We start from the raw sequence: 17,264 nt of genomic DNA on the forward strand, positions 1-17,264 counted from the left end.
CCCCTCCACTTGTAGAATCTAATACATTATCTTTCCTTATCTCTTTTCCTTAAATCTCAGAAAAAAATCCTCCCTACAGAGCTGCTACCTACAAAACGAATCAAGTTTCTCCTGCCCACTGTGGGATCACAATCCATGGGTCCTCTCCTACAGCTTCAATATTTTTCTTCATTCGATACTTTTACATCTATAAATATGCTAACATCTTCCCCATCCTTACATAACAATTTTTTAAAATCCCTATTTTGAACCCCACTTCCCTTTTAGCAGCCTCATCTCCTTCCTTTTCCCCACCACACCAGGCTTCTCTAAAGAGTAGTCCACACTGTGCATCATCTCACCAGTTCTCCATCCCTGCCACCTCAGCCACTACTCTCCCCAAACTCCTTGGAAAAAATTAGGAATGAGCTAACTGACAAATCAATCACATATCTGATCTTCAGCCTGCTCGAGGACAGACTATCACTGCTGTTGGTATCCCTCAAGTTGTAATACTCTTCTTGAGTGATTGCATTTACTTCTGGGGTTTCAACTAGTTTTTATATGATTTCTAAATATTAGTTACAGCACTCACTCACTTTTTTCCAACTGCCTTCTTAACATAATTTTCCTGGGAGTCCCAAAGATGGTGCCTTTAATTTACCATTTTCAAAACTACTCACTCCCCCTAACCAAGCCTACTCTTCCTACTGTAGATTCTACCTCTCATTTGTATTATGACATCACCATCTACCTCTTTTTCAAGGCTTATAATCTCAGAATCATCTAATTTTTTTCTTCTCCCTGACCTCCAGATATCTAATTTTTTTTCAGATCTTTCCATTCTGCTTCATAAAAGTCTCAAAGTCATCCTCATCACAATTTCACTCTCAAAATTCAACTCTGAAAATTTCACTCTCTGGTTTAGAGTTTTTATCTTCTCTTGCCTAGACTATTTAAAAGGCCTCTTAAATGTTCTACTGATCCCCAGTCTTTCCCCACCATAGTCCATGCTCCATACTACTCCAGTATCCTTGTTAAAGTACACTGCACAGACAGGAAAAAGCTAGATCTACAGGTTTGTTTGTTTTTTTTTCCCAAACAGAGCTCAAATAAACAATGCTGTTCCTGATTTGCTCTCACAATGTAATAGCCCTGCTTTGAATAAATTTTTATTGACTTAACCACCAATAAACAAAGCAGGTCAAAGTTTCATTATTTTATTACAAGAAAATATGTAGTAGTGTAACTGAACAAGAATTGTCTGAAGGTATTTTTACACAGCTAATAAACACCAATAAACATGAAACATGACTATAGGATCACTGCTACCTTTTATTAAATATTCAGAGTTGAATCTCAAAACTATTTTATTTTTTAGAGACAGGATCTGGCTCCGTCACCCAGGCTGGAGTGCACTGGCATGATAATACCTCACTGTAACCTCCAATTCCTGGACTCAAGCAATTTTCCTGCCTCAGCCCTGAGTAGCTAGGACTACAGGTGTATACCACCATGCCTGACTACTTGTTTTTTTTTTTTTGTAGAGATGGGGTTTTACTATGTTGCCTGGGCTGGTGTCAAACTCCTGGCCTCAAGCAATCCTCCTGCCTTGGCCTCCCAAATTGCTGGGATTACAGGCGTGCCCAGCCTGTAATTTTAGAATGATGAATTTCACTGACAGTTTCTGTTTTCAAAATAACACTTATTTTATATATACACTTACAAAAATACCTAGAATTCATAACAGATCCAGTGATAAACTGGTTCTTAAATGCAGCCATGGTGGAGGTGACGGAAGAGAAGCCATCTGACTCCTTCACCCATCCACTGCCATCACCCTACTCTAAGCCACTATCACTCTCTGCCTATCTGCTACAGCACTCACTTGACTAGCTCCCTTACTTTCACTCTAGTTCTCAACAATATTCTCCCGGAATGGCTAGAGCTATCATTTTAAAATGTAAAACAGGTTTTATTACTCTCCTATTAAAACTGTCCAAAGGCTTCCCACTATAGTTAGAAAAATATTCACACTCTTCACAATGGCCTAAGGCTTTGTGATGGGAGACAGTGACTTATGTGACAGGAGGCGGAGCTCAGGCGGTGATGCAAGTGATGGGGAGCAGCTGTAAATACAGACGAAGCTTTGCTCACTTGCTTGCCCACTGCTCACCTCCTGCTGTGCGGCCCAGTTCCTAACAACAGGTCACGGATCCATACCAGACTGCAGCCATATAGTACACATAGTCCAGCCAACCCTCATTATTCATAAGTTCTGTATTTGCAAATTCACCTACTTGCTAAAATTTATTGGTAATCCAATAATCAATACTTGCAGAGCTTTTGTGGTCATTTGTGGACATGTACAGAGTGGCAAAATATTTGAGTCACCCAACATTGCACAGTCCCAGCTGAGGTTTAACAAGACAACACTTTGCTTTCTTGTTTCAGCTCTAATACTAAAAAAAAGTGTCCTTTCATAGTCTATTTAGTGCCACTTTTTTTTTTTTTTTTGCATTTTTGTGTTATTTCACTGTCTAAAATGGCCCCAATCATAGTACTGAAGTGCTGTCCAGTGTTTCTAACCAAGAAGGCCATGATTTGCCTTACAGGAAAATGTATATGTTAAATGAGCTTCGTTCAGGCATGAGTTATAGTGGGGTTGGGTACAATGCTAATGAATCAATATTATATATTATATAAGGTGCCTTTAAACAAAAGCTCTCATAAAACAAGGTTATGTATTGATCAGTTGATGAAAATATTGTGACCAAAGGCCTGTAGGAACATAATCTTGTATTTCCCCTAGAAGCAATAGTTCAATATTTATTAATTTAGTGTTTGCAGAGACTTCATAGGCCATAACTACCATGAATAATGAGAACTGACCATATTTTAATTTACATGTCTGTCTCCAACACAAAATTATTGGGCTCACTGAGGACAGACGTGGCATCTTATTTATTTTTGAAGTCTAATTCTTAGTACTATGCCAGACACACTGCGGTTAACAAGTATTTATTGAACGAAATTTTAAAATTCTGGTTTCTCACCACTGTAATGTGATTTGCTCTAATCTATTAGCAGATAAAATTATTCTAAAGTATAATTATTCTTAGTCATGGTAAGATCTCCGTGTAGGCCAACAATTACACATTGCCCCTCCAGCTCACTGAGGCCTTGCTCCATGGCATAATAGTCTGAATGTCATCTTCCATTCCTGCCCCTTGCCTCTTTTATAGCCAAAGACCATGCTCTTTAAGTTCAAACTTAAAATCACGGTTAAATGGAAAGGCATTTACAGACATTTACTTTTCCTCAGGTCAGTTAGCCCTAATGGGCACAGACCTAAAAACTATTAGACACCCTTCCAGTCAAAGTGGAAGATGAACACACGTGCCCACATTTCCTCCCTTTGAGGACCCAGTGAAATGACAAAACAGCTATTTACTTTTAAAAAGAATAAAACAGCAACAATACTGAAAGTGAAGTGAGAGCAAAAGGAGAGAAAGATTAGCAAACCAGAAGTTTTAGGAAATGGTCACAAGTTAGAAAACAGACGGGTAGCTTGTGTGTCTGGCAAAAATGTAGGCTTCATAATCTGAAAATAATTCTCTCACATCTCAAAATGATAAATAAAATACAAAAACATCCCCTAAATAAAATAATAATAATAATAATAAGTTCCTGAGAAAATCCCCATGGGCCAACATGAAGGGGAAAAAACCAAACTGGAAAGCAGGCCCTGAAGTCATGACTGCCCTGGGTGAGTGTTGATCTCAGCGCTCAGGCACTCAGAGGCCACAACTGGGCCTTGGTCTGTTCAAGGAGAACTGCAACTTAGACTCATCCACGTGAAGCTAAGACCTGAAAGGCCAACCCGCACCTCGTAAAAGAATAGTCTAGTAAAAATGTACCTATTGGCTTGTTTCAGTTTGGAGGAAAAATATCACCTGAAAATTTGTAATCACAGCCTACTCTCAAGGATTCAGGGTTCAAAATTACCCACCAGAAAACCCCAAGCAGAGAAATTACAAAGTGATCCTGGATTGGTAGCTTCCACAGGTGTCAAAGCCTTAGGAAATCTCTCGAGGAATATGTCCTCTAACTAAGCTGCACACAATTCCCTTGAATAAAACCCAATCAAGCAAGTGCATGCAATTCAAAAATCACAAAACACTCAAAAAAGAGAGGCAGCTGAAAACACAAGAAAATAATACTATCATAAAGGAAAGCAGATAAGATTGAATAATCTTATAATCTAAGACTTCAGTGGTTAAGCACAGTTCTTCCCAAGTGGACTTTCTCTAGGCCTCCCTTGAGAAGTCTACATGTGTTAAAACATTTTTCTTTTATCTACTGTCTACTAAAAGAAAAGGGGCACTTACTCCAAAATTTTGCCTCCCAGAGGAAAAATGCCACACACACACACACACACACATCTGGATTCACCACATCCTGACTACTACAGTGCAGAGATACTTTTGCTTTCCCACTTCATTACGTTATTGTACAGAGTAGCCAGTATACATAGGCAGACTGTACTTATATTTTATATTAAATGGCCAATATGTTTAGATCAATCAAATGGAGGTGGGGTAAAGAAAAAATGACTGGTTCTCTGAAACTATCCCCCCTTCTCTGTTACAGGTACGTTCATTCAACTCTTATCTTTATATTAAAACGAGTTTGTTCTGCTTAACAAAAACAATAAAGCCAAATAAAAACCCTTGCACATCATGTTCTCATGCTAGAATTTCAATGGTTTTTCATTTACCACTATAAACCATTATAAAACCTTTCTGTATTGTAAGCAGGAATAAAATTATTTTAAAGGAAATAACCACTAGTTTTTCCTCTAAGTGTTTTGGTATTTAAACTTTTTGCATATACAAAAATTAGAACAGGTTCAAATACGTTAAGAAAAAATCCTAGACTCAAGAATTAGTTCAACTCAGACATGGGACATAAAGCACATGAAAAGCACTGTTGTAAAGAGAGTATATAAAGAAATCACATCAGGAGGCCCTTGGGATTTGAAAACAGAGTGATCCTATAGAGAGATCACTGCAGAGTTAAATTAGTAAAAGTGAACACGAGATAAGTGAATTTAGCATAAAACAGCCAACCCAAGTGCAGATGAGTAAAAATATTTGGAAATACTTGTGTAATCAAAGTGTCTAAGATATGCCTTAAGAACACAATAAAAAATACAGTAAGAATCTATTGTATTACAAGCTATTGGAAGGCAGTATCTCATCAAGCCTAGAAAAAAAGGAAGTAGGAAATTGACCTGTCTCCAAAAATGTCTAGGAAAGAACTTGCCTACTCTATATTCCAGGGTTTTTCAACCTTGGTGCTACTGACATTTGGTGCCAGATACTTTTTTGTTGTGGGGGGTTTGTCCTATGAATTGCTCAGTAACATCCCTGGCCTCTACTCACTGGCCCTCAGTAGCACCTGCTACCCCTAGAGGTGACAACCAAACATGTCTTCAGATATTACCAAATGTTCCTTAGGGGGCAAAAATGCCCCCATTGAGAATCAAAGGTATATTCTGAATAATGCAAATAGACATTCTACAGTTTGGATGTTTCCCCCTCATACCTCATGTTGAAATTTGATCCCCAGTGTTGGAGGTGAAGCTTAATGGGAGGTGTTTAGGTCACAGGGGCAGATCCCTCATAAATGGATTGGTGCTGTCCTGGCGGTAATGAGTAATTTCTTGTTCTATTAGTTCTCGAGAGAGCCGGTTGTTAAAGAGAGCCTGGCACCTTTCCCCCTCTCATGTGATCTTCACACGCCAGCTGCTTGCTTCCAACATGAGTGGAAGCAGCCGGAGGCCCTCACCAGAAGTAGATGCTGGCACCATGCTTCCTATACAGCCTGCAGAACTGTGAGCCATACAAACCTCTTTTCTTTATAAATTACCCAGCCTCATGTATTCCTTTACAGCCACACGGATGGACTAAGGCATGATGCACTGAGCTAATGTAGTCTGATTATTTCTAACATCAGGATCCCTCTACTCTTCTGGCTCACCTAGTAAATGTCTCATAATGATTTAGCTTTCTAGAGACAGTATGATCATAGTTGCAAGATGTACTTGCTATACTGTTCTTTTATGAAATTTTAAAAAAGATATCAGGAAGGCCCATGAACAAGTTTCTGATAATAAAAATCAAGCCACATACTTCTCACATTTCCCCACAATACTTAACACTGTACTGCATATATGTCAGAAATTTGAATTGCTTTTAAAATGTTCTAACATACTTTAATATTTTTATATTCCTTACTGCTATCAGTACCTTGATTTTCTCAGTTTCCTTTTTTTCCCTAATTTTTACAGTTCCTCTGCCCTTTCCTCTCCCCTACATGACAATACCCACACAGCTCATCCATCATCATTACTATTAATGTCCTTCCATTGAAAGTTAACGTATATCATGCAGGGATAAATGAAATTTGACTTACTAATTAGTACCCAGGTAGGTGGTTTCAAAAGAACTTCTCCATCCTTTAACAATAAACGGATAGAATATGGTTGAGAACAACCAGATAAAATCTAGGAAATATAACAACTTATATTAAAAAAGAAAATAACCTAATAGAACCTTTAAACCACAACTAGCGCTTATCTGGGGGAAAGACTGGAATTGTAGGGAAATCCTCAAACTCCGAAAATTCAGGGACGGTCTTTGCCTAGGAATCCCTTGAAAAACTTCAAAATATCTGTCATTTGTTTTGCCATGGTGAAATCAGTGTCCTTGTATTTATATTTTACTGTCCTTTCACTCTGCCATGACTGACTTTCAGTCTCATTAATTCACCTTTAAATTATCACAACAAACCTCTGCCTACTATCCTCTTCTTCATGGTAATCCACTCAGCATAGGGCTATCACACAGATCATGTTAAAATATCATTTTAATGCCCAGACTGCATTAGAAAAACTTACAATCTTCTTTCATCTGGGAACGTTTAAATTTCTGATCTTAATATCTAGCTTTCCATCTATGCAACCTAATTCACTGTTATTCCTTAATATAAACTCTCTGTTCTAACCACATTGATCTTTTCACTTCTTTGCAAACAAACACATTTCTCATTACCACCTAAATGCCATTACTCATGTTATTCACCCTATTTAAGAAATATCTTTTTTCCCTTAGCTATTTAATAGCCAGTTTATGGCCCACCTCCTGCTTTTGTGGAATCTAAGTTTTAGAGCTAAAATGGGTCTTCAAACTTATCTTAAAATTAATTCAATCAAATGAGTAGCCAGTTTCTCCACACAGGTGAGAATTTCATTTTCTGAATTCTTTCAGAGCTTACAATCTGCTGCACATGATAAAACACTATTTATATGTTAAATTGTGTTGTTTCCTAACATGTTCAATAACTTAAACAAATATTAAGCATAGTCTATGTGCATGGGACACTTTGGCTGGGGGAATACATAGTTTCTTCTCTCAAATAAACTTACATAAAGTAAACTTTTATTATATGAAATTCCAGTATATAAATGTACACAGATCGTCTTTTAGTGAAAATTTCTACTTGGGAGTAACAAATTCTTAAGTTGTTATTTTTGGAGATACTTTGGGAAAGAGGGAACTCCAGGTTTAGATGATAAAGGAGAAGAGAAATAAAAAGAAGGCAGAGTAGGAGTAGAAGATGTTTGCAGTGCAAGCTCTTAGAAGAGAACAGCAGCAGAGATAAAACAAATTTGCAGCCTTCAATCTAAGATTGCAGAGCCTGTTGGGAAGGAGAGAATGGAGATGAGAATATCGAGGACAGAGCCAAGTCAGTGTTCCATTGTTACGTTCTGATGAATATTGGCATAAAATTATCATGGGTGGAAACTAACTATAAATACCTACTTGGCTATAGCAAGCTGAGTGAAATAAAGGTTACCAAAAGCTTATTTTTTGTCTCAAACATTCAAGTTCTGCTATCTCTAGGACAGCATTTGGAACCAGAAGTTGGAATCAGTAACTTCTAAGTGAAAATAAGAAAAGCTCTAAATAAAACATCCTGAAAAATGCTTTCTAGGATTTATAAGGTGGTTGTGGTTTTTTTTTTTTTTTTTTTTCCAGTCCAGACTGAAAGCCCTGAGACATTTTTTTCAAGAAACTAACTGTATAGTATCTGGTATTTCCAAAACTGAATTGCATAAAATGTTGATGATCTGATTGATATATTCTATTAATATTTAATGTTTCAACTGGGCAAACATTAAAACTTTATAAGGATTTTTATGGGTTCATTCACAATCTTAGTCTCCTTAACATTATTTATCCCATAATATTTTAAATTCCTTCATGGAAAATTTCTCTACCCCTAGTTTTCAAGCGCTAAGGATTGGTGAGGGCACACTGTGACTACTACTTTGTTCACAAGATATTCCAATCTTCTTAAAAATGTGGTTTAAAATTTTTTTCATTGATACCCTTTCAAAAATTACTAGCTTAAACAAAAAATTAAAAACACTTGAATCAATTTGTTTAAAAATATGCATGACTATCATTTCATTTCTAAAATAAGTAACCTTAATGAATCAAACTTCTTTACTCAGTTACCTAAGTTTTTTAACACCAAAGTCCCAGCTAGAAGGATACTAAAAGATGAATGAAAAAGGCAAATAATTTTATGCAACTAAAGTTAAATTTTCCATAGAGCATTTAATTATGTGTATATATACATATTCTAGTAAAATAAAAAACCAGACAAATCCACTTGAAGACAGCCACATTCATTCAAACTTCAAATAATATTTGTTACAGTTAATGAAAAAAATCAATGTTTTTTAGTAGAAAAGCAACTCAAGAATTAAGCTGGTAATATCAATAAGGTATTTATAGTAATATTCTATAATTTGTGAACTGTCTTTATAGTACCAAAAAAAAATTTTCTGAAACATTAAAGAATTTGTAAAAAACTGACATTAACCCTCGCCATATCACCTGATTAAAAGCTGTTCAAATAAATGAGCTGCAACTGGAAATACTCCCAATTCCTTAGCGAACCATTATTTTTTGTACAAAATAGATTTTCTTTTTGGATACAAGACCACAGGAGTTATACTGTTCTTTATATGAAAATCAAGTTGAATGCTTTGGAAAGACCCAAAGAAACCAAAGTGACAAAACAAAAAAAGAAAACAAAAAGATAAACTGTTGTATAATTAAGGGTAAGCAAGATAAGTATAAACAACTGAGTCATAAAACACTAGAAGTCTAGATCCTATACTCAGATTGCTTCATAAACTTTTAAGTTCTCACGCAAATCTGGTATCTCACGCAAATCTGGTAATCAGTGATAATGCACTAGTTTATGTAAGAATGATGACCCAGAGCTCCTCGAAAAAGACAAATAAAGACTGACACACAAATGTATATTTTTTTAAGTAATAATAAAGTATACGTGAATCATTTTTTATGGCTCTTCACTTAAATCAATTTTTAGTTAGCCAAAAACTACCACTAGTCCTGATCAAATCAGATTAGAGGGTTTTACTCATGATATATGGTGATAGAGGCATAAAATTTTTTTCTAGATTACTACAAAAAAAGCTGCTGGCAATAGTTACCTTTAGAACAATTTTTCTGAACCTCAGCAATACTGACATTTTGGGCTGGATAATTCCTCTTGTGGGGGACTGTCCTGTGCACTGCTGGCAGCATCCCTGACCTCTACCCCATGGATACTAGCAGCACTCCTGTTCCAGTTTTGACAGCCAATGCTGCTGGGGTAGGAGGCCAGCAAAAGTACCCCCCCTCCCCACCTCATTGAGAAACACTGACTTAGGCTGGATGCAGTGGCTCACACCTGTAGTCCCAGCACTTTGGGAGGCCAAGGTGGGAGAATTACTTGAGGCTGGGAGGAGGAGTCTGAGACCAGCCTGGGTAATAGAGAGACATCATCTCTACAAAAAATTTTAAAAATAAGCCAGGCATCATGGTGGGAGCCTGTAGTCCCAGCTACTCAGGAGAAACTTGGAATCAACTTTTATTAGCCCCTCACCCCTTTTCTGACCCATTTGAATCACCATTGTAGTAGGCTGAATAATGGTCCCCCAAAAGATATCTATGTCTTAATCTCTGGAACCTGTGAATGTTACCTCATTTGGAAAAATTGGTTTTCCAGATGTGATTAAGGATCTTGTGATGGGGAGATTATGCTGGAGGGTCCTAAATACCATTACAAAATGTCCTTAGCAGAGGGGGATTTCACATAGGGAGGGCAGAAACAATGAGAAAAAGAGAGCTCAGAGAGATTTCAAATGCTGGCCTTGAAGATTGGAGTGGTGCAGCCACAAGCCAAGGAATTCCAGAGGCCACCATAAACTGTGGAAAAAGCAATAAATGGATTCTCCCTTAGATACTTCAGAGGGAGCACAGCCCTGCTGACATCTTGATTTCAGTCCAATGATACTGATTTCAGACCTCTGTCCTCCAGAATTGTGAGAAAACAAACTTCTGCTTTTATTTATAAGCCAACTAGGTCTGTGGCAATTTGTTACAACAGTCACAGGAAACTCACACGATTATAAAAGGATTTTACTTTGACTTTAAAAATCTGATTTTAAATCTGCAATAAGCAAATGAGATAATGTATGGGGAGCATTTAGCAGAGTTCCTGAAATGCAGAAAGCATTTTATAATATTACTGATACCACTATCAACATTATGCAAACCATGACGAAGCTCCAGCCTGTTGGTAGCAAGAGGAAAAAAATAAGGATGTTCAAATAGTAAAACTGGGTATATATGTTCAAGGTTCATATGAATGAAAACATACCAATCATCCACTCATATGATCAGTGTACTTGCCAGTTGTATAAGTCTTGTGTTACAATGTATCCCGTACTAAAAAGAAAAATTGTGGATGCAGTCAGCCAATGATGGCTTCTTGGTAGAAGCAATCCTGACCATTTATTAGTAGAGAAGAAACAAGAAGGCAAAGGAGGGAAGAGTGTGCAAGTGAGTGAGGCACTGGCAATCAATGAGATGTTTGTAGATGTGCTGATTTGGCTAAAGTAGAGACCATAGTGAAACAGACCAAGTTCTAAGGTCAGAGTTATCTAAATGATAGAGGACCCTAGAAGCTATGTTGAATGATTTGGTCGTTAAACAGAATATTTCATAGGATGTATTATTTTATACCCAAAAAGTGGCTCTTGAGGACTTTAACAATATAAACATGCTCCTGCCCCATACCAGAACTATTAAATTAGAATCCTCTAGTGCAGGAAAACTTCAAAGCATTCTGATGCCCACTTAGGTAGAGATCCCTATCAGAGTCACTTCATGGTAAAACGACATACAGAACAAAATATCATAAAGTATATGTTTATCCTTGAAGTATGCACTTAACTAATTCAGCCTAGCCTTTTCCTAGGTTAAAACTCCTCCCAAGATGTAGCCCCTATGAATTCCACCATAGAATTTCCCTAAACTAATCCCTCACCCTTCACTCTTCCTTTCCTAAGCATACGGTCCTTAGTCTGCTCAGAAAATCATTTTCCTCAAGCTTTCCCACAAATTTTCCTAAAAAGGTAGCACACATCTCCAGTTATCCTACCCTCCCCTTAACACTTATCCTAAACAACTATGATCAAATAATATGCTACAGAAAAAAATAATTGTGAAAAAGTTCCATTAGTAATTATATGATAAACCAAAATTTATAAAACCGCTCTATTGCCCATTTATTCTAATAAATATTCTAAGTACATTTATCAAGTGAAATTCTAAATCACTTTTTACAAAAGACTGCTTCCAAAGCATAAAATTATGAACTGGGGGTCTATAAAAAAGTAATAAGCTAAACTCCTTCAATTCAATCTTTACTTTAGTACTACTAAGTAACAAAGTGCTGGGCTCTGTGAAGGATACAAAGTATCTGGAAATCTCAGTGATTTAGAAACAATATCACCAACACTAGGGTAGAAGAAAGGGGGATTAGGGAAGGCTTGAAGGGTAACTAAATATGACCCTAAAAGGAATCTGTTTTGGGAGGGGTTGGCTGAGTTTGTTTCATGACCAAAGCCAACAGCAAAGCAATACAAGTTAGTGTTCATGTAAGTTGTATTAATATATTAGCCCTTTACCCTCCCCACAATTTACCCATATTTCCAGTTTTTCCTGTTTACCTCAATGCTTTTCAGAAATTTCAACCACATCAATTTCTTTCTTTTCTTTCTTTCTTTCTTTTTTTTTTTTGAGATAGGCTCTCACTTGGTTGCCCAGGCTACAGTGCAGTGCCATCATCGTAGCTCACTGCAACCTCAAACTCCTGGGCTCAAGGGATCCTCCTGCCTCAGCCTCCTGAGTAGCTGGGACTACAGGCACACATCACTGCACCGGGCTAATTTTTCTATTTTTAGTAGAGACCAGGGTCTCACTGTTGCTCAGGGTGGTCTTGAAACACCTGTTAAAGTGACAACTTTAACAGGCCGTTAGAAACTACCATGCCCAAGTATTTAACACAATCTGGAAGTCAGCCAGGAATGAATATTATTTTCCTACATAGAAAAATCTCTCTTCTGGTATACTATACAAAAAAAAAAAAAAAGGACTAAAGCAAAGCCATCTTAAAGGAAAAATGGAGAATAATCTAGGATGAAGGAATGATAGAAACTACTCCAAATTTTGTGCTGTTTGTTATTCCATGAATAAATTTACTATGATAAAGACGGCAGAACGGTCTTTGAATTATTCTACCATAATTAAGGAAGGTCAAAATTTAGGTTCTTTCTAAACTACTGTAAATGTTAACATCTTTTGTTTACTGAGTTCACTATTATTGAATTGGACATTAATAAGGTTAAATACTGTCAGAAAAGAAAAAGTAGAAGCCAGGTATGGTGGCACATGCCTGTAGTCCCAGCTACTTTGGAGGATCACTTGAGCCCTGGAGTTGGAGGCTGCCATGAAATATGATTGCAGCACTGCACTCTAGCCTAGGCAACAAAGCAAGACCCAGACTTCTGATGTTATTGCACCTGGTAAAAATAGCCACAGCTTAATGGTCAACAAAGCTGTGGGCTTTCATCTTATCTCTATGACAACAATAAAGGAAGAACTTCCCCTCTGTGGTGAAATGAATACTAAAATTAGGTACAAGGGGCACTTCAACATCTCCTCCTCTGAATGCTTGTTAAAAGAGGAGACCAATCTGTATAAAGGGGTTTGGATATACTTCTTGGAAGAGTGATGATCTTTCCAGATCCTTCCAGACAACCAATATCTGCGTACATTAAGTAATTAAACCTACATTCCTTCTATGATTAATGCCAGTAAAGTCAGATCTCTGAAAGCTATAATGTATTCATGAATCTTATCTTTCACTATGTTAGACGTTTAGTTAGCCCACTTAACAGTAGACCAAAAAGTAGACTGTTAATAACACAGTCTATAAAGAGAGGTACTTTGTGAGTATGGTGTGAGTTAAAGAAAGGCAAGTCATTAAACACCTTGATCAAGACTTGCATCTGAGTGCATCCTCCTCAGCACACTTAGCAGCAGTCTGGCAGAATGCCCAGGATGATTAGCAGCCAAATGTGTGTGAAGGAGGGGTATGGTCAAGCTAAATTGTAAAGTCTCCCCCCAGTGGTCACATACAAATAACAGGAAAGTGGGAAAAATCATTGCAGTTTCTGGGAGACTGAACAAAAATACTCCAGGCAAAACTGGTCCTTCCAACAAAAAAATAAAATCTTTAATTCAATACTTGCACCTTATCAGTAAAGAGATCTCTTGTGCTTATCTGCTCTTGTGATATTTATAAATGTGAAGACTACTTTCGGAAGAACCTACAATTAAAACTAGCATAATTTTTCTCAGTATAATTTTTGAGTAATAACTGATAATATCCTCCAAACAGCCCAGTATTTGTTTTATCAAATGGACAGGTATTTATTCTTCCTGAAATAAATATCAGTACATCCCTTGCAACTTAACTACACTTACCTGGAGTTCTGACACAAATGTAGTCAATTATCAAATGAATCACTTTGGAAAGAAAAATTAGCATCGGTGTTATATACCTAATCTCTAAGTTACAAAATACTCTTTTTCAAAAGTCACCTAGAACCAGGTAATTTATATTACAGTAAGTGACGTAAAAAGTACAAATAGGTCTTCTTGTCTCTTTTAATATTTATTTTCTTAGTGTATTTACAATTAGATAGCCTTTGACTAGCACTAACCCTGTATTATTTGCAACTCTCTCAGCAATAATTTGCTGATGCTACTCACTTTTAACAAAGCTCAGATGTCAAAAATGTGAAAGGCATTTAATCAAAACATCTGTTGTCTTCTGCTAACCTTCCATTATTAAATGGCAGAAAGGGATGGTAAATATTTAAACAAACAACTTCAATTTTAAAACAGCTTTTTAAAAAAGTAACACATATAGAGTCTCAAAATTATGTGTTCTTGGTTATCCCAAGCCAAAAAGAGGGGGAGACAGAAGGGAGGGAGAGAAGCAGGATGTGTAGTCTTCTGGAACAATTTCAGCCCAAAATGAGACTCAGAATAAAGCAAACTGCTCTCTCAAATGTTTAAAAATATGATTCAATTTTAAAAATCCAACAGTTGGCCTACGAAAAACAAAAAAAGATTCTGTCTTATATACAGTTATTAGATTTGCTTAAGCACCTTAATTTTTCCAGTATTGATTTAACCTCGAATGTAAAATAATTTATTTTGATATTCCAGACGAAAAAAGGATTCAGTGGCATCAGTAAGAAAGGGACACACATACTCCCCTTTCATAAAAACGGTGTGCAGTAGTTTCTACAGGACAAAACAGAGCAATTAAAAGTGTTGCCATCTGTGTATTATGTAACCTTAGTCTAGAATAAAAGAAACTTGGACTTTAAAGGGTAACACATTGTGCAAATACGCATTTAAACACATATATAATAGATTTAAGATACAAATGACCTCAAAATGACACAGCCCACAAAAGTTCTTTGTTTACTGTAATAAGGCCTCGGAAGACACAACTATAATCGGGCCTGGAACGTTACCATAATTGCCCAGTAGACGCCCAAAATAAGCAATATTGCTTGAGGTCCTATGTATAGAAACTACGCATTAATAACTGTTAATAAGTTTCCAAATGATCACTTGAAAGATTTCTCGGGAAGAAATGGCTGCTAAATCATACTCCAATTGAGGAGCATTTTAACGCAACCCAAATGTTCTCAGCTATATTACAACACCAAGTCAGGAAACATAAAGTAAAATTCCAACCACCTCCAAAGGCGTAGGATAGAACGTGGCTAGCCTGGCCTTCACCGGCTGCTTGTAAGTAATGCGGAGAATTTTCTGAACCTCCCCATCAGTCTTCAATTCTCTTCCTCGCCTCACCCCCGCCCCCTACACAACCGCACGCCCCAACCGATGGAAGTTTAATGGACGCAATCTCGAGCTGTAATCCCAGGAACTGGCAAGATTGAGAATAAACTCCCAACAAAGTGTTAAAAAGTCCTTCTGGGGAAAAAAAAAATCCACCAACCAATCCACATCCTGTCATCACACGGTCTGATCCCTCTATCGATTCCCCTCCTGGCCCTCCACCCAGCCAAAAAAAAGAAAAAGCCCCAGCACCTTTCTGGTTCCAGATAAATGTACCCGAGACCGGAGAGCACGATCTCAGCAGCGAACGCCCCGGAGCAGCGTGTGCTCGGCCCACAACCACTTTGGCCAAACTGGAGTCTCGTGCCTCGGAAGTAGCAGCGGTAGTTGCAGAGAGCCTCCTCCCCCAGGAACTCCGAGCTCAGGAGCGAGCCAGACGCCGGCGGAATCGCCCCCTCTCGGGACTGACCCCGAAGGTGTCAGTCACAGCAACACCGCCCCCGGCGCGGCTCTCCATTCATGCTTTAACGCTACTCCCGCTGCAGAGGTGCCGGCGCCGGCGCCCCGCGCGTCCGCAGCCCCAGCCCCAGCCCCTGCCGGGGCCGCGCCGGGGAGCGCGTGGGGAGCGCCGGGCGCGGCGGGGCGGCCGGCAGCATGGGCCAGACACGTTGCCGCGCTCCGGCCCGCCCGCAGCCCGCGAGTCAGGGGCCCAGCCGAGCGCGCCCCTTCGCATGGGCCGCGCGGGGGTAGCGAGCAGCCTCCCCTCCCGCGCCGCCTCCGCCCGCGCGGCCCCCGGCCCGCCGAAACCCAGGTGCTGAGGGGCGGGGCGGGCCAGGGTCCCCGCGTGGCGCGCAGCGACGAGCAACAGGGCGCCCCCCGTCCGGCCCGGCTCGCGGCGAGACCGTTACCCGAGCGGCGTGGTGGCCCCACAACTCACCGGCTCGCACCTCGGCTGCCTCCGCGCCGCCGCCGCAGCTCCCCTGCGCCCGCCGCCACTGCTCTCCCTCAGCCACAGGCGCCGCCGAGCAGCCCCATCTACAAACTCGGGGTCGTAGTTGAGAATTGGAAATGCGTCTCTCACTGCCCTCTGCTTCCTTTTCCCTCCGCCCGCTCCCTGGCTCCCTACTCCGCCCGGGCTCCGGTCGCCCCCGCCGCCGCCTCCGCGCGCGCGACAAGCCTCCCCTCAGCCGCCCTCCTCCTCCTCCCGCCGCTGCCGCCGGGGCGCGCTCCCTCCCGGCCTCGCGCGTGCGCCGGACGCCGGGGAGCGCGCGCTCGGGCGCGAGGAGGCGCCGCCGCCTCAGGGAAGCCGGGCCCCGCCCCTGCCGCCGCGGCGCGCGGGCCAGGTGGAGCCCCAGCCTGAGCTCCCGGCCGCCTCGCCGCCGGGCTCCGGCCTCGGCCGGCACCCGGCCGCTGCCGCGCCCGCGGGAGGGCTTGTGCGATCCCGTCCCTGCCGGGTCTTCCGGGGCGAAATCGGCGCTGTCACTCAGCATTTACCGATGGGCAACATACTCCACGGGGCATAAGAGAGGCTCCTCCCTGCCCTTTCTGAGAGTTTGCATTCAAAGAACCCAGGCGTGGGGCACAAAGGAGAAACAGACCTCCGAGAAAAGCCTCTGGAAAAATGCCTCCTCCCCTTCCTCTCTCTCTCTCTCTCTCTCACACACACACCCCTGGTTCTGATGTGTATTTGGCAGGTTCTACGCGCTGACTGTGTCCTTCATGAATTTTCTCCCAAAGGCCCAACCGGGGGCTTTGATTCACGCCCAAGGAAATGGACGGACACTAGCCCTTTTCATAGCACCGAGGCTCCCGTGAACTCCCGGAGCCGGCTCTGCCAGACAGCCCCTGGACAGTTGTTCCGCTCCGCCCAAACATCTGGCCTTCCCAGACCTTGGAAGGGGCGGGAGC

The 17,264-nt window shown here is 40.3% G+C and overlaps 1 protein-coding gene across 1 annotated transcript in view; it reads right to left on the reverse strand.

Annotated features, from left to right (window-relative positions):
• PALS2 (protein associated with LIN7 2, MAGUK p55 family member) overlaps positions 1-16,528 on the reverse strand; it is a 110,376-nt gene extending 93,848 nt beyond the window's left edge. Inside the window, exon 1 of the mRNA XM_069461748.1 lies at positions 16,294-16,528. The gene's annotated coding sequence lies outside the window, so the exon portion shown is untranslated. The remainder of the gene's footprint in view (positions 1-16,293) is intronic.
• Positions 16,529-17,264: the final 736 nt, after the last annotated feature.

The sequence above is a fragment of the Eulemur rufifrons genome, chromosome 29, assembly GCF_041146395.1.
Source record: "Eulemur rufifrons isolate Redbay chromosome 29, OSU_ERuf_1, whole genome shotgun sequence".
Taxonomy (NCBI): Eukaryota; Metazoa; Chordata; class Mammalia; order Primates; family Lemuridae; genus Eulemur; species Eulemur rufifrons.